Below are 15,770 nucleotides of genomic sequence, written 5' to 3' on the forward strand. Positions count from 1 at the left end.
GACTATAATTATTATTTATTGCATTATTTATTGTAATCACGGGTACACTTTGAATTTTGCTCAAAAGTAAGATTGTAGTTCATTTAAATGTTGTTTGTGGTAATTTTGGCTATATTTGACTATAACAGGATTTTGGAAAACCCCATTTTTAAAGCCCTCATTTCGAATTTTTTTTCGAAAAATATAGGCATTTTTGGACTCTAAGTCTTAATTTTTGGAGCATAACCTATTTTACTTGATTTTTGCAGATGGCCAATCGTCGAAATGATGTCGAGTTGCCCCCTTGTCTTCGTGGGCAGGATAACCCGGAGGAAAATGAGCCCTTTATGAGAGTTTGGGTTAACCGAGATAAAGCGGTAATAAGTACATTAACTGGACGATATTGGAACAGTGTGGTTGGGCTGAAGAGCTCGAAAGAATGTTGACTTTCCAAGCCGAAGGTAGAACTCACCGGGCCTGGAAAATGTTGTTTGAGTTAAACAAAACAACGTATAACGAGCCATATGCAGAGTTTATGGCTACCTGGAGTTTTGATTCAACGGTTGATTCGGCAGATTATAATAATTAAGAATGCATCCATTTTTTGACATCAAAACCGAATGTATCACTTGACTCTCGAACGGTTTGCGAGACATCTAGAGTTGTACAAATCATCACAACTCACCCGGCCAATATTCAGGGATGGATTGACCACCTTGAATTACATGGATCATCAGACTTTCTGGAAAGAGCATACCACAGATAACGGGCCATGGCAGTCAAGTAAAAAGGCGCCAAAATTCGCCAACCCCGTACTCCGAATCCTCCACCACATAATCACCAAAACCCTCCATCCTAAAGTCAGATTCGGCAGTGTTGTTACAATCAGAGACATGTGCCTAATGCACGCCATAATGAACAACCAGAATCTATAGGTGGCGCATCTCCTAGCTCAGGCTATCACCAGTGAGAAGAATTCGGCAAACACGGTTGTGTCAGTTTTAAGGGGTGTTGTGACTAAGTTGCTCAAGAGCATGCGTGTTTTAGGAGATGTTGAACGGTTTAACTATACGATTGGGGCCGTATCAGAGGAAATTGGGTATAAGTTGTTGAGCTGCTGGAAATATATTCGCGTTGAGGGTGAGCAGTTGATCATCCAGGCGAACCCAGAGATACCCAGTTCCGAAGAGCGGACGGTACCAGGGGTGAGAGTTCAGGGATTCAGACCTGATACTCGGACACGGGATGGTAGTAGGAGACGAGGTTCCCAGGAACCTATGGATGAGGATGAACCCATAGCCCATGGACGGCCCACTGACACTCGCCGTCACTCGTCAGTTGGCGAGGGTGATCGTCCACGATATCTACCGTACGACTACCAGTACCATATGGGAGATTTACCTGGGCATGAGAGTTGGTTTTCCCATCATGCAATCCTTGAGAATTTGGACTACTTTGCGCATTATGTGGACATCCCACCATACCCACATGAGTATCCGGTAATGCAGGCCCACCGTGATCCTAGGGGAGCAGGCCCGAGCCATCAGTTTTCAGGACCTACACCTCCACCTACTCATCACTACACGCAGCGTACATTTATCGCACCTACACCGCCACCTCCACAGACTACAGGGCCCGAGAATTTTGTTGAAGAGTTATTCAACGTTAACACGTCTACTGTTGGTCAGGACCCTATGTGGGAATAGGCGTTGGAGCAACGTACGACTGCAGGGATCGCACATGGTATAGATAGTATGGATGTGAACCAGCAGTGGGGAAGAGGTAGAGATTTACAGGATAGTGTGGGTTGGCAGGCAGGGCCTATGGTTCATACGAGCACGTCATCGTTAACTGGGTTAATCGCTAGATCAGATGAGATAGAATTTAGAATATCCTCGGGTATGAATACAGCAGAGTTGGCAGACCAGTTTGCCACAGACGAGGAGATGACCAGCGAGGGTCAATCTAGATTGAGGAACCCAACCAGGGCCCGTACCAGCGTGATCTACTCTCCCCCATATTCAGCACCTCAGCCGTAATCATGATTATCTTTTGGAACATTCGTACCTTTTATTACTGATGCTACATTACATTACATTATCTTATATTTCTGTACGCCTGGTTTCGGGCATAACTACTTTTATGTTTTACATGTATGGTTGCTTTTAGATTAAATATTGCATGAATAAACGTCACAAAGCAAATGACGATCGAGACCGTACGAGATGGAAGCAGGAGCAAGGACAACTTGAACAAGGATGACGCCGGCTCAAGAATTGAAGAATCCATAATCAGCGTGCCATCCGATTGCACGTCTTGAAACCATAGAGGAGTAATACGTCTTCATCACCTCTTCAAATAGAATATACGCAAATTACTATACCACTTTAAAAAACTAAGTGTGGAATTGGAAACCCCACCAACATAAACTTTTAATAACACAAACGCCTCTTTTAAAAATTAAAGTGTGGGATACTCCGTATCCTTAACATTGAGGACAATGTTATTTTAAAGTGTGGGATAGCAAATGTTGCACATAACGATTCTTGTAAAATCCTCAAGTTTTTCACAAAATTTAAAACTTTTCGAATTATAAAACGCTAAGGATGATAAAATTCTATAAAAGATCAAAAAGTTTTTGCTACAAAATAGACAAAAAGGGTAAAAACAAGGTTGAAAACTTTTTGCGAAAATCAAAATCAATTTTCCAATAGAGCATTGCATAACAAAAGGCGCAATTCGACCTGCTATAATTGTTGTGAGGCACCCCCAAATAAGGCTTTATAAGCACTCATTTTTAGTGCTTCACTATATTTCCATTGAGCGCGCCAATGTTAACATCTCGGAATCAGAACTTGCTCTTGATCTACATTTCGGAATCACACATTTTGACAAGGATGACTTAGTTAAAACGTCACCTATCCTTGAAGACAAAAACAACCTCCGCTACACACCTTCATTTCCATTTTCGCTCCACAAATCCATTTCACTTTTTCTTATTTACTCTATTCGCTTCATAAACAAATAAATCCCGACTAAATCATTCTTTTTCGGGAAAAACTTCCAAAATTGCACTAGAAAAATGCAAGCATCCAAGCCAAATATCAAAGAAGATCGCCCAAAAGGAGACCTCGAAGAGAAAAGCAAAAGATGCATTCAAAAAAAAAAAAAAAAAAAAAACTAGAGCAAAGTCTCTACGAATAAAGGCTCTGAGAAAGGGAGCAGAACCAGCAAAGATTCGAGAAAAGAACTCCTGGCAGTCAAAAAGAAGGTTGCTCACCAAGAAATTCCTGACAAAAGCTGAAGGGATCGCCGAAATCAATCTTTCGAAAAAGTAACTCCTATCTATCAAAAACCCTTCGCATTCTAGAAACTTCCGAACCCCCCATCTCTTCACAAAGTCAAGCTGAGTCGATGATGATGTAGCGTGAGGGTACGAAATAGTATAATTTTTACTAGGAAATACTACAAAATATGACACAAGTTTTATTAATTTACGGATGGGATATACCTAAACCTTGCTACAACACTATAGGCAGTGTACCTAATCGTAGAGTAGTATAGTTTTTAGTAAGTCCGGTTCATTCCACAGGGAGCTAGTGATTACGTACTATATTTTTATAAAACTATATTTATATAAATATATATATATATATATAAGTAGTAATATTATTATAAAAGGGGGGTTTTTACCGTTTAATGACCGGTTTGTCGATTTTATATTTTTAAGCGTAAAGATAAATGACAATAATTAAAGTGCGTAAAATAAATAAATGACGATAAATAAAATAACAATAAATAAAATTGCGATAGAATATGAAATAAAAGGATTATGCTTATTTAAACTTTCGTAATCATGATGTATGACGTTTTGATTTTAATTAATTGTTACTCGGGTTAATTGTCCTTTGTCATGGTTTATTTGATACCTATCTGGTTTTTATCCATAATAGTCCATCGGTCATAAATATAAAGTGCGAGTGTCCTCGTCAAATTACCCTTATACCCGAAGTCAAATATTCCAACTAATTAAGGATTTAAACTGTGATGCAGTTATCACTTCTGTCAACAATTACACCAGTTATCACTGTATGTAATCTACCCCTGTTTTGATTAGATATGAATATTAATTTACCCACTTGATCAGTTTGAATAATCAGTTACCCAACCCGAATAATTAATTAAATGATTATAATAGATTCCATATGAACGTCACTAAATAGGACAACCATAATCATTATTAATTATTAGGATAATTAATTTGAAGATAGGTTCGACAGACTCCAATGAGTTGTCACTCAATTAGACAATACCCCCCATCTATTAATAGTCAATAGTCCAATTTCCACAAGTGTCGGTCTTTTGCCCAAACCTTAATTATGGTACAAAGCCCAATTACCCAATTTTAGTAATTAGCCCAACATCATGATTACTTCGTTTTAAATAAGCATAATAATAACTTAGCTACGAGACATTAATATAAAAAGGTTGAACATAACTTACAATGATTAAAAATAGCGTAGCGTTACACGGACAGAATTTCGACTTACACACTCAAACGATCTCTATCATAAATCTTATTATTATCATAATTTAAAATTAAAATTAAGATTATTGTTATATCTTATTACATTAACATTATGATAGAGATTTTTAGATATTGATATTGATAATAGATTTTTAGGATAGAAAAAGGGATGCTTTTAAATTGATCGATAATCATCGCCTTTTATAGGCAAAATATGAAATTGAATTTTTATTTACGACCCCTGAACTATGCTAAATTAACAACTTTTTATTATTTAATATTATTCTTATTATGAATTATTTAAATATTATATTTTATTCTTGTGCATAGTTGACTCGTAATTTTTACACCGTTGCGTCGAGCGTTGAGAGTTGACTCATGTCCCGGTTCCGGATTTTCGAACGTCCTTGCGTACTATTTTATATCGTGTACTTTGCGTTTTGTAACTTGTACTCTTGTCATTTTTAGACGTTCTTCATCAATAATTTGAACCTTTTTAATTGTATCTTGTACTTTTGAGCTTTTTGGACCTTTTTGTCTTCAATTTGTCGAATCTGCCTTTTGTCTTCGCACTTATTTAATATAAACAAATATCACTTGAAAATGGAACAATTGCAACTAAAATCTTGTCTTTCTTGGGGGATAATGCTATGAAATATATGTTCCTTTTTACCCTTATCAATATCCCCACACTTGAGCGTTGCTTGTCCTCAAGCAATATAGTCTTGAAATACTAGAATCACTTCTTTATTCTTCACACTTTGTACATCAGTGATTTTGATATGGCGGTATAAACAATGGTAGTAATGATATGGTTTACAGTCCCACATGACTATAAAAATTTAGATCCATTAAGGAAATTGGATCTTTATGAAAACATTTGATCTTTTGAAAATTCATTCTAGCTTTTACCCTAGATAAGTTTTCTGATTTGATCCATCATCGGTGTTGCAAAATATATTTGTGGATCAATATTTTGGCTAAAACTTTTAGGTTCGTGTAATCCACTGCTATCCCGGTATCGGAAAGCACACATCCAGTTTACTTGTTCCGTATATTACCTTTCGGTAAACTACCGTCCGGTTGTAAAGGAAAGCGATGAACAAGAAACTGTTAAGGCAATGTCCCGTGACATGCAGATGATTATGGTCTTATTAATGTGTCGGATGCTAGAACTATCCTTGGTAGGAGCGATAGTAAAGATCATCCTATAATTTTTCGGTCTGGCACAAGGTCCTGTCTCCGACCATGCTATGCAACCACCGTTCTTACGGTTGACACCCGATTTGGTTCAGGTGACCTAATGAATTCCAGGTGAATTTCTTAGGATTTTACGTTCAATGGTAATGAACGCATTGAAAATGGTTTTTCAGAAAATAAATCGGTTTGTATTTTTGATCAAAATATTTTCTCGTTCATGCTCGAGTTTAGATATCATCGAATTCCATGAGTTTGAATTCTCAATCTTTAAGGTCAATCTCTAGGATTGAGTATTATCAGTCTTAAAAGCTGATTTTTAATCTTTAAGGAGATTATCCTTTTCTGGGGATCTGATTCATTAGTCTTATCAAGCTAATTTGCACGGTGCCTCCCCATTGTACGAGATAAATCCTTCTCATGGTTAGGATAAATCTGACCACTTGGCGACCCTGTTTGATGCTGAGGTCCGTGGATTTCCTGCTGATTTTAGTGATGACTTTTCTAGATTTTTCGTCAACCTACAGCTGGTCTGGACGACAACTTCATGACCTAAATCAAGAAGCGCGTGTCTTTTTCGGAAGACTTTACTTCCTTTTAATGATGGAATTGATTCATCGTGTAGATCCATCTTTCTTTCAAATGTATTACAGTAAACCGGGTAAAACTGATTAGTATCGTCCAAAGCAAAAGTACCTGCAATAATCTTGTACAAAAATATGTGATATATGTTTTAAATTGAATAACTTGGTACATTCTTCCCACACTTAGTTTCTTTCTTTGCCTTTTTATTTTCTTCTATTTCATTTTAAATGAATTCAAGCGTTTTAGGGTGTTTCTCAATTTATGTCCTTTTCGAGGTAATGATAATTTCGGTATTATCACCTAGTTTTCATCGTTCATAAATATGTATAAACATGATTTTGAGTTCATTTAATTGAAAATTTTTCAAATTTTCACAAAATTTGGCAAATAAACTAAGTGTAAACCCGAGAGAATTTATAACCCTTCCCCACACTTGAGATCATGCAATGCCCTCATTTGCATGAAATCAGACTATAATTATAAATTCATGAGGGTGATTAGTGTAGAAAAGTGATTAAAAATACCCAGTTTGTAAGCATATTATTTTACATCACATTTGATATTTTGCGCCTTGTCATCAAAATTAGTAGCTTTTTGTTGAACTTAATGACAGTCTTTGAAAGTGCGCTGTTTTACCCTGTTGTGTACATAACATAAAATACAAACATATATACATATTTTTGAAGTTTGGTATATAACCCCTACGTTCAAAAATTAATATAATATTTTTATTTTTTTTTGCATACTTTAGATCAATAAAATTAAATGATAACAAAATTTGTCGCCCCGCCCTCGGGTAAAGCAATTTCGGCTCAACGACCTAGTCTTTAACTCACGACGAATTTTAGAAATCATTTTTTAAACTTAATGAATTAAAGTAAATTTTGTTTTTAAAAACTTAAATTAAAATGCATATTAATTTCATAAAAAAAACCTACAAAACAAAAATTCAGAATGGAGGGAGAAAACTAGTTCTTTAGTGTCTGCTAGCGGAAAAGACCAATCGGGTTCCATTCTCGGAACTACACGAGAACAGAACAACTAACTCTAGATAGCATTTTCTTTTTAGAACATTTGAATCTCCCCACACTTAGGTAGCCGTGGTGTCAAAATTGTGATTAACTTCATCGTTAATTTCTCTTGGTCCATAATCAACTTGCATATCCGTGACTTTTTCTTTAAGCCATTGGTCGGATTCCTGTGTAATATCCACAATTTCAACTAGTTTCTCCTTTTCTTTAGGTGATAGATTGGATACTAACCAGTTACATAACTTAAAGTTCCCCTTGGTTCTAGCATCGCGAATCCGTTTAATAAGTTTCTTCATTGAACTATTAATAACGGGATCATTTAATTTCGTATCAACAACGGGGTTCTTTGTTATCATGTCATCATTAGGTGTTACTTCATTTTCCCCACACTTAGGCGTTTCATTATTGCTAAGTATTACCGTTGGAGTTGGTAAAAGCACATGGTTCTTACCAATTGTTTTTACTGGTTCAACGGTTTTGGCTGGTGGAGATTTAGACTTTCGAATCATAAAGGTGATCGATTTGTCACCACTTTTAAGTGTCATTCTTCCATTTCCTACATCAAATAATGCCTTGGTGGACGCTAAGAATGGCCGACCTAAAATTAGAGGAATGTTTGGGTCCTCTTCTATGTCAATGACAATAAATTCGACTAGAAAGGTTAAATTGCCTACTTGAACGGGTAGGTTGTCAGCAATTCCAACTGGGTGCTTAATGGTTTGATCAAAGAGTCGAACACTCATATCCGTTGGACTTAACTTACCTACACCTAATCTCTTATATAAGGAAAGAGGCATAACACTTACACTTGCACCTAAATCTGCTAGTGCATCATACATGACACAATCACTAAGTAGACAAGGAACAATAAATTCACCCGGATCACCTACCCTAGGTGGAGGTTTTGGTGGAACTGTCTTCACCGGGTTTATATTTACGGCTTTTGTTTCTTGCACTTTCTTATTCTTTTTCTTCTTCTTCTTTCCAGAGGTATCACAATCTTTATTACCTATCACTTGCTCATACTCAACTCCTTTTCTTGGAAACGGGATGGGTGGTTTGTATGGTGCCACCACTGGCTTTACATACTCGGGTGGTGGTGGTGTAACTTCTTCATTGTTACTCTCATCTAAAACCTTCCCATCTTCTGGTGCTGGTTTTTCAGAATTCATTGAAACCATATTAACATTCTCATTCCGAGGATTTACTTCAGTATTACTCGGTAGCTTTTCTTGTTCCCTCTCACTCATCATGCTAGCAAGAGTACCTACGTGTTTTTCTAGATTCAAAATGGAAGCTTGTTGAGTTCTTAATGACTGATCAAATCTCTCGTTCGTTTGGGTTTGAGTTTCAATAAATTGTGTTTGAGATTCAACTAGCTTGAATACCACGTCTTCCATATTTGACTTTTTCTCTTCGGTTTGTTGTTGTGGTTTATATAAGCCAGGTCTTTGTTGATTGAAAGTGTTGTTTTGAGTTGGTTGGTTATTCGGACCTTGTTGGTTATACCAGTTATTTTCGGGTCCTTTTGGATTGTAAAGAATGTTTTGATTTCGATTGAAGTTTAGCTTTGGCGGTTGATAATTATTTTGATAATTATTTCCAGGCCTTTGGTTCATATAGGAAACATTCTCTCGTTGTTCCAATGTTGGTTCAATGTGACAATCTTTCAATAAGTGTGGTCCACCGCATAGCTCACAACTGATTCGTATTGCGTGAATATCTTTATTCATCTTTTCCATTCGTCTTTCGAAAGCATCTATTTTTGCTAAAACGGAATCAAAGTCATGGCTAGAATCGGCTCTAGCCACTTTAGATGAACGAAAAATATCTTTTTCTTGGTGCCACTCATGCGAGTGGGAGGCTGTGTTATCAATAATTTTGTAAGCTTCAGTTGCGGTTTTCTTCATAATGGAACCACCAGCTGTTATGTCGATGTCTTTTCGTGTAGCAACGTTGACACCTTGGTAGAATATTTGTACTATTTGGTAAGTGTCTAAACCGTGTTGAGGACATCCTCTCAACATCCTTCCGAATCTTGTCCACGCCTCATATAATATTTCATTTGGCTTTTGCGCGAACGTAACAATTTCTCCTTGAAGTCTCACGGCTTTAGATGCCGGAAAGAATTGTTTAAGAAATTTTTCAACTAAAACATCCCATGTGTCAATCGCCCCTTCAGGTAACGATTCTAACCAATCTTTGGCTTCTCCCTTTAAAGTCCAGGGAAACAACATGAGATAGATCTGCTCATCTTCCACTTCTCGGATTTTGAATAGTGTACAAATTCTTTTAAACGTACGAAGGTGTTCGTTAGGATCTTCATTCGGTGCACCACTGAATTGGCATTGGTTAGTTACCATGTGTAGAATTTTCCTTTGATTTCATAATCTGGCGCATTAACTTCTGGCTTAATAATGGCGTGACCTTGGCCCGTGCGTGTGGCTCTCATTCGATCTTCCATACTTAGAGGTTCCGTTACTTCCATAATTGAATTTGTTGAATACGAATCACTAGAGGATTCTGATTTAATGGTTTGTGGCTCAGGAGGAATAATTAGTGGTTCAAGATCTTGGAATTGTCCTTGAATATGCTCCGGGTTCTTAATTGTGAAGTCGGGTTCAAAAGATGGATTATCGGAAATTTGAGTTGGAGTTCTTGTTCGACTAGATGACGATTCTAAAGAAAAATCAACGGCGACAATATTTGCTAGATGTCTTGATCGAGTTACAGGTGGTGAACGTATGAAAGGTGGTGAACGTTTTGCTCGGTGCATTCACAGAATATCCTATTAGTTATAAAAATAAGAAAAACTTATATAAGTTGTCCAATTAATAGACTTTTCTGATTTTGCCCACGTTTCGAATAGCCAAAAGATGCAGCAGAGGGGCAGGATTCGTTTGGTCTCAATATAATTGAGGACTGTTTGGCTCCAATAACCCGGTCCACGTACAAATCCAACTATTACTACGAACCAGAAAATTTTGATGTCTATCAATTTAACCACTTAAAATAAATTTTCGTAATTTTAAGAAATTTAGATAAGAAGTAGAATAAAAATCTTATCCTAAAACTAGAATAGCGAGAAATAAGAAAGAAAAAGATTGCGCGTCGAAAAAGGTCGAAAAATAAAAGGTCGAAAAATAGGCGTCGAAAAATAAAAATAAGAAAGTAGCGCGAAAAACGGCGTCGCAAAATTCTAAAGCACATAAATCTTAGTCTAAGGAATAAGCACTTAAGGGATTTTACGGCAAACCTAAAAATTCTAGAAATAAAAATAACTATGGCAAAACTAAACTTAATACTAAAAATTGTAACTAGAGTCTAAAAATCTAAAGGTAATAAAAAAAAAAAAAATTTTATATAAATTTTTTTTTACAACTTTTTTTTTTAAAAAATTTTTTAAAAAAAAAACGATTTTTTTTACAATTTTTTTTTAAAGCGAATTTTTTTTTTCTTTAAAAAAAAAGATTTTTTTTTACACAATTTTTTTTTTTTTTTTAAAACGATTTTTTTTTACAAATTAATAATTTTTTTATAATTATTATTTTTTTTCAAAACTTTTTTTTAATTCATTTACTATTCATGAATAGTAAATGAAAATAAATTAATTAATTTACTATTCACATGAAAGCGACATGATAGAAATTATTAATTATAAGTTACATAATATACCCCTGAAGTATTTAATAAATACGACTTTTTAAAACTTTACGTATCAAATTTGATTCTAAAATATTATTATATTATTATATTCTATTTCAATATTATTATATTATTATATTCTATTTCAATATTATTATATTATTATATTTTATTTCAATATTATTATAATTAAAAATATAGCGTTTTAGCGCTCCCCGGCACCGGCGCCAAAAACTTGATGATGTAGCGTGAGGGTACGAAATAGTATAATTTTTACTAGGAAATACTACAAAATATGACACAAGTTTTATTAATTTACGGATGGGATATACCTAAACCTTGCTACAACACTATAGACAGTGTACCTAATCGTAGAGTAGTATAGTTTTTAGTAAGTCCGGTTCGTTCCACAGGGAGCTAGTGATTACGTACTATATTTTTATAAAACTATATTTATATAAATATATATATATATATAAGTAGTAATATTATTATAAAAGGGGGGTTTTTACCGTTTAATGACCGGTTTGTCGATTTTATATTTTTAAGCGTAAAGATAAATGACAATAATTAAAGTGCGTAAAATAAATAAATGACGATAAATAAAATAACAATAAATAAAATAACAATAAATAAAATTGCGATAGAATATGAAATAAAAGGATTATGCATATTTAAACTTTCGTAATCATGATGTTTGACGTTTTGATTTTAATTAAGTGTTACTCGGGTTAATTGTCCTTTGTCATGGTTTATTTGATACCTATCTGGTTTTTATCCATAATAGTCCATCGGTCATAAATATAAAGTGCGAGTGTCCTCGTCAAATTACCCTTATACCCGAAGTCAAATATTCTAACTAATTAAGGATTTAAACTGTGACGCAGTTATCACTTCTGTCAACAATTACACCAGTTATCACTGTATGTAATCTACCCCTGTTTTGATTAGATATGAATATTAATTTACCCACTTGATCAGTTTGAATAATCAGTTACCCAACCCGAATAATTAATTAAATGATTATAATAGATTCCATATGAACGTCACTAAATAGGACAACCATAATCATTATTAATTATTAGGATAATTAATTTGAAGATAGGTTCGACAGACTCCAATGAGTTGTCACTCAATTAGACAATACCCCCCATCTATTAATAGTCAATAGTCCAATTTCCACAAGTGTCGGTCTTTTGCCCAAACCTTAATTATGGTACAAAGCCCAATTACCCAATTTTAGTAATTAGCCCAACATCATGATTACTTCGTTTTAAATAAGCATAATAATAACTTAGCTACGAGACATTAATATAAAAAGGTTGAACATAACTTACAATGATTAAAAATAGCGTAGCGTTACACGGACAGAATTTCGACTTACACACTCAAACGATCTCTATCATAAATCTTATTATTATCATAATTTAAAATTAAAATTAAGATTATTGTTATATCTTATTACATTAACATTATGATAGAGATTTTTAGATATTGATATTGATAATAGATTTTTAGGATAGAAAAAGGGATGCTTTTAAATTGATCGATAATCATCGCCTTTTATAGGCAAAATATGAAATTGAATTTTCATTTACGACCCCTGAACTATGCTAAATTAACAACTTTTTATTATTTAATATTATTCTTATTATGAATTATTTAAATATTATATTTTATTCTTGTGCATAGTTGACTCGTAATTTTTACACCGTTGCGTCGAGCGTTGAGAGTTGACTCATGTCCCGGTTCCGGATTTTCGAACGTCCTTGCGTACTATTTTATATCGTGTACTTTGCGTTTTGTAACTTGTACTCTTGTCATTTTTAGACGTTCTTCATCAATAATTTGAACCTTTTTAATTGTATCTTGTACTTTTGAGCTTTTTGGACCTTTTTGTCTTCAATTTGTCGAATCTGCCTTTTGTCTTCGCACTTATTTAATATAAACGAATATCACTTGAAAATGGAACAATTGCAACTAAAATCTTGTCTTTCTTGGGGGATAATGCTATGAAATATATGTTCCTTTTTAGCCTTATCAGTCGATAACCGAAAATTCTCGCAAATAAGTGATGGAGATTTGAGTCTTGATCAAGCCTATGACGAAGAATGAAAGCATGACTGTCTAAGAGTGACTTCATTTCTTAGAACTATAGGACACCCTAAACACTTTAGTGAAATGAGTGACTCGAGTGAGGTAGCCTCAATTATGTAACCTCCTCTCATGCTTGCGGGAAAAGATTCGAGAATAGCAAAAAGAATAAAAACTAAGTTTGCGCTCTTCCGTCTTACGGAACAAAACAGCTTGATCACTCCGGATTAAAGTCATCACTGTTTTAAGTTCAGAAGTTTGCTTGAGGACAAGCAAAGTCTAAGTGTGGGATATTTGATATCGGCTAAAAAGTCACGTTTTTACCCCCGATATTGAGTCCCAAAAACATAAAGTTCAAAGCTTTGTCGGCAAAATAATCGCTTTTTCAGTTAAACTTGTAGGTAAAGTAATTACAAAGACAATGCAAAAAAGAAAATCAAGAGAAACGGAGCTAAAAAGAAGATTCTAGAGAGAAAACGGTGAAAGACAAGAAATCAAGTTACGATCCAGGAAATCAAGGCTGACCAGCAAGCCATACGGCCTGCCATACGGCCTGCCTGTATGGAAACGGCCTGCCATATACGTGCCACCACACAGCCCACCAAACGGCCTGCCTTGCATACGGCCTGCCAAAAACGGGCTGCCATACGCCCTGCCATACGCCCTACCAGGCATATGCTGGAAAATTTCAAGTCTATTTAATGGGTCTTTGTCATTCATTCCAACACACAACTCTCTCCACTCTCTCACTACAATACACTTTCTCCCACTAGAGCTTTCATGGCCTTCTCACCTCCGAGCGGGAAATTAAGTACCCGGAGGAGAACACCGAAGATTGTAATAGGAGCGGGCTAGAGGTTGTCAGCACTTGTAATGGTCCAGATCTTGTCTGTAAACGGTGAACGCGAGTTATTATCTTGAGTTGCTTTCATCTTGCATGATTATCTATCTGTTACAATTGTTTATTATGTGTTGAATATTTTATCTGAAACTTATCATATTGTTATGCTGAAACCTTGACGGTTTAGAAGTTTAATTTATGGATCACCCTTTTTTCTTATTCACGTGGCTATAACCTAGTATTAAGACCTGATCAACCCTAGGATACAGGTAAGTAGTTATGTGTGCTTAACGTCACAATAGGGATATAGTACCTACGTATGAATAACCATTTGTTCATCATACAAGAGCTGCCCATTTAGATTGTGGTTAGAGTTAGCAATAGAGAGTTCAGTAAACACTAGCTTACTCAGAAGCATGATTCGCGTCAGAAGAAATGTTCTTGAGATGTTGTAAGATGATTCGGGGTTGAATAAGTGATCGTAAAGGAGAGACTTCTATCCCAGTTAGCAGTACCTTAGGACATCTAAGATTACACATCTGTTAATGTTGAGGCATAGCATAGTGATTTAGTGGTAGGATATTGCTTTAATCAGACCAACTAGGATTAAGAAAAGCTGAGACGTTCCTTTATTGGGTAAACCACTTTGTTCATGTACCTAGAATTCTATCCATAAGGTCGTTCAAACCTTTCAGGTTAACATTGAGAGTAGGGATACATGTCTTAGCCAGAATCTTCAAAGCCTAAACTCTTAGTGACAAATCAGTTAAGTTCACAGCCCAGTTGATTGAGGTTTAGTGTTTATCCTAGGAAGTTAAACTCTTGCAATAATTCCCCTTCAGGATTCTATTCTTCATACCTATCTTTACTTTTATTGTCTAATTACTATTTTATCTAGTTAATCTTAATCTATCACCTCTTATCACTAGGGTTAACTATATAGGCACTTTTGTCCCACATTACTGAACAAACATACAAAAATACGTACCTGAGTTATATTTACCACTTACTCGTTAAAAGGAAGACAAGTAGGTGAGTTATAGCTTGGAACCCCAGCTAAATATAAATAAAAAACAACCCACTACTCGCCCTCGTGGTAGATGATTCTGACGTGCCGCGGCCTAACGACACCGCGAAAATAAAACCGTCCGTTTTGGCCATATCTAGAGAGTAGAGTAGAGTTTTTTGGCGCCGCTGCCGGGGACTTATTTTTTGTCTGTTACTTAATGTTAATTGACGTTACTTAACGTTACTTCACATTACTTGAAGTTACTTAACGTTACTTGACGTAACTTAACATTACTTAACGTTACTTCACGTTACTTAACGTTACTTAATGGTACTTGACGTAACTTAACGTTACTTAACGTTACTTCACGCTACTTAACGTTACTTAACGTTACTTGACGTTACTTAACGTTAGTTAACGCTACTTGACGTTAGTTAACGTTACTTGACGGTTACTTGACGTTAGTTGACCTTAGTTAACGTTACTTGACGTTAGTTAACGTTATTTGATGTTACTTAACGTTACTTGATGTAACTTCATGTTACTTAACGTTACTTGACGTTACTTGATGTTAGTTAACATTACATGACGTTAGTTAACGTTAGTTGACGTTAGTGAACGTTACTTGACATTAGTTAACGTTACTTGACGTTACTTAACGTTACTTCACGTTACTTGACATTACTTAACGTTACTTAACGTGACGTAATGTTAATTGACGTTACCTGACGTTACTTAACGTTACTTGACATAACTTAACGTTACTTGATGTTACTTGACGTTACTTGACGTTACTTCATGTTACTTCACGTAACTTAACTTTACTTCACGTTACATAACGTTACTTGACGTAACTTAATG

The sequence above is a fragment of the Rutidosis leptorrhynchoides genome, chromosome 5 (genome assembly GCF_046630445.1).
Source record: "Rutidosis leptorrhynchoides isolate AG116_Rl617_1_P2 chromosome 5, CSIRO_AGI_Rlap_v1, whole genome shotgun sequence".
In the NCBI taxonomy this organism is placed as follows: Eukaryota; Viridiplantae; Streptophyta; class Magnoliopsida; order Asterales; family Asteraceae; genus Rutidosis; species Rutidosis leptorrhynchoides.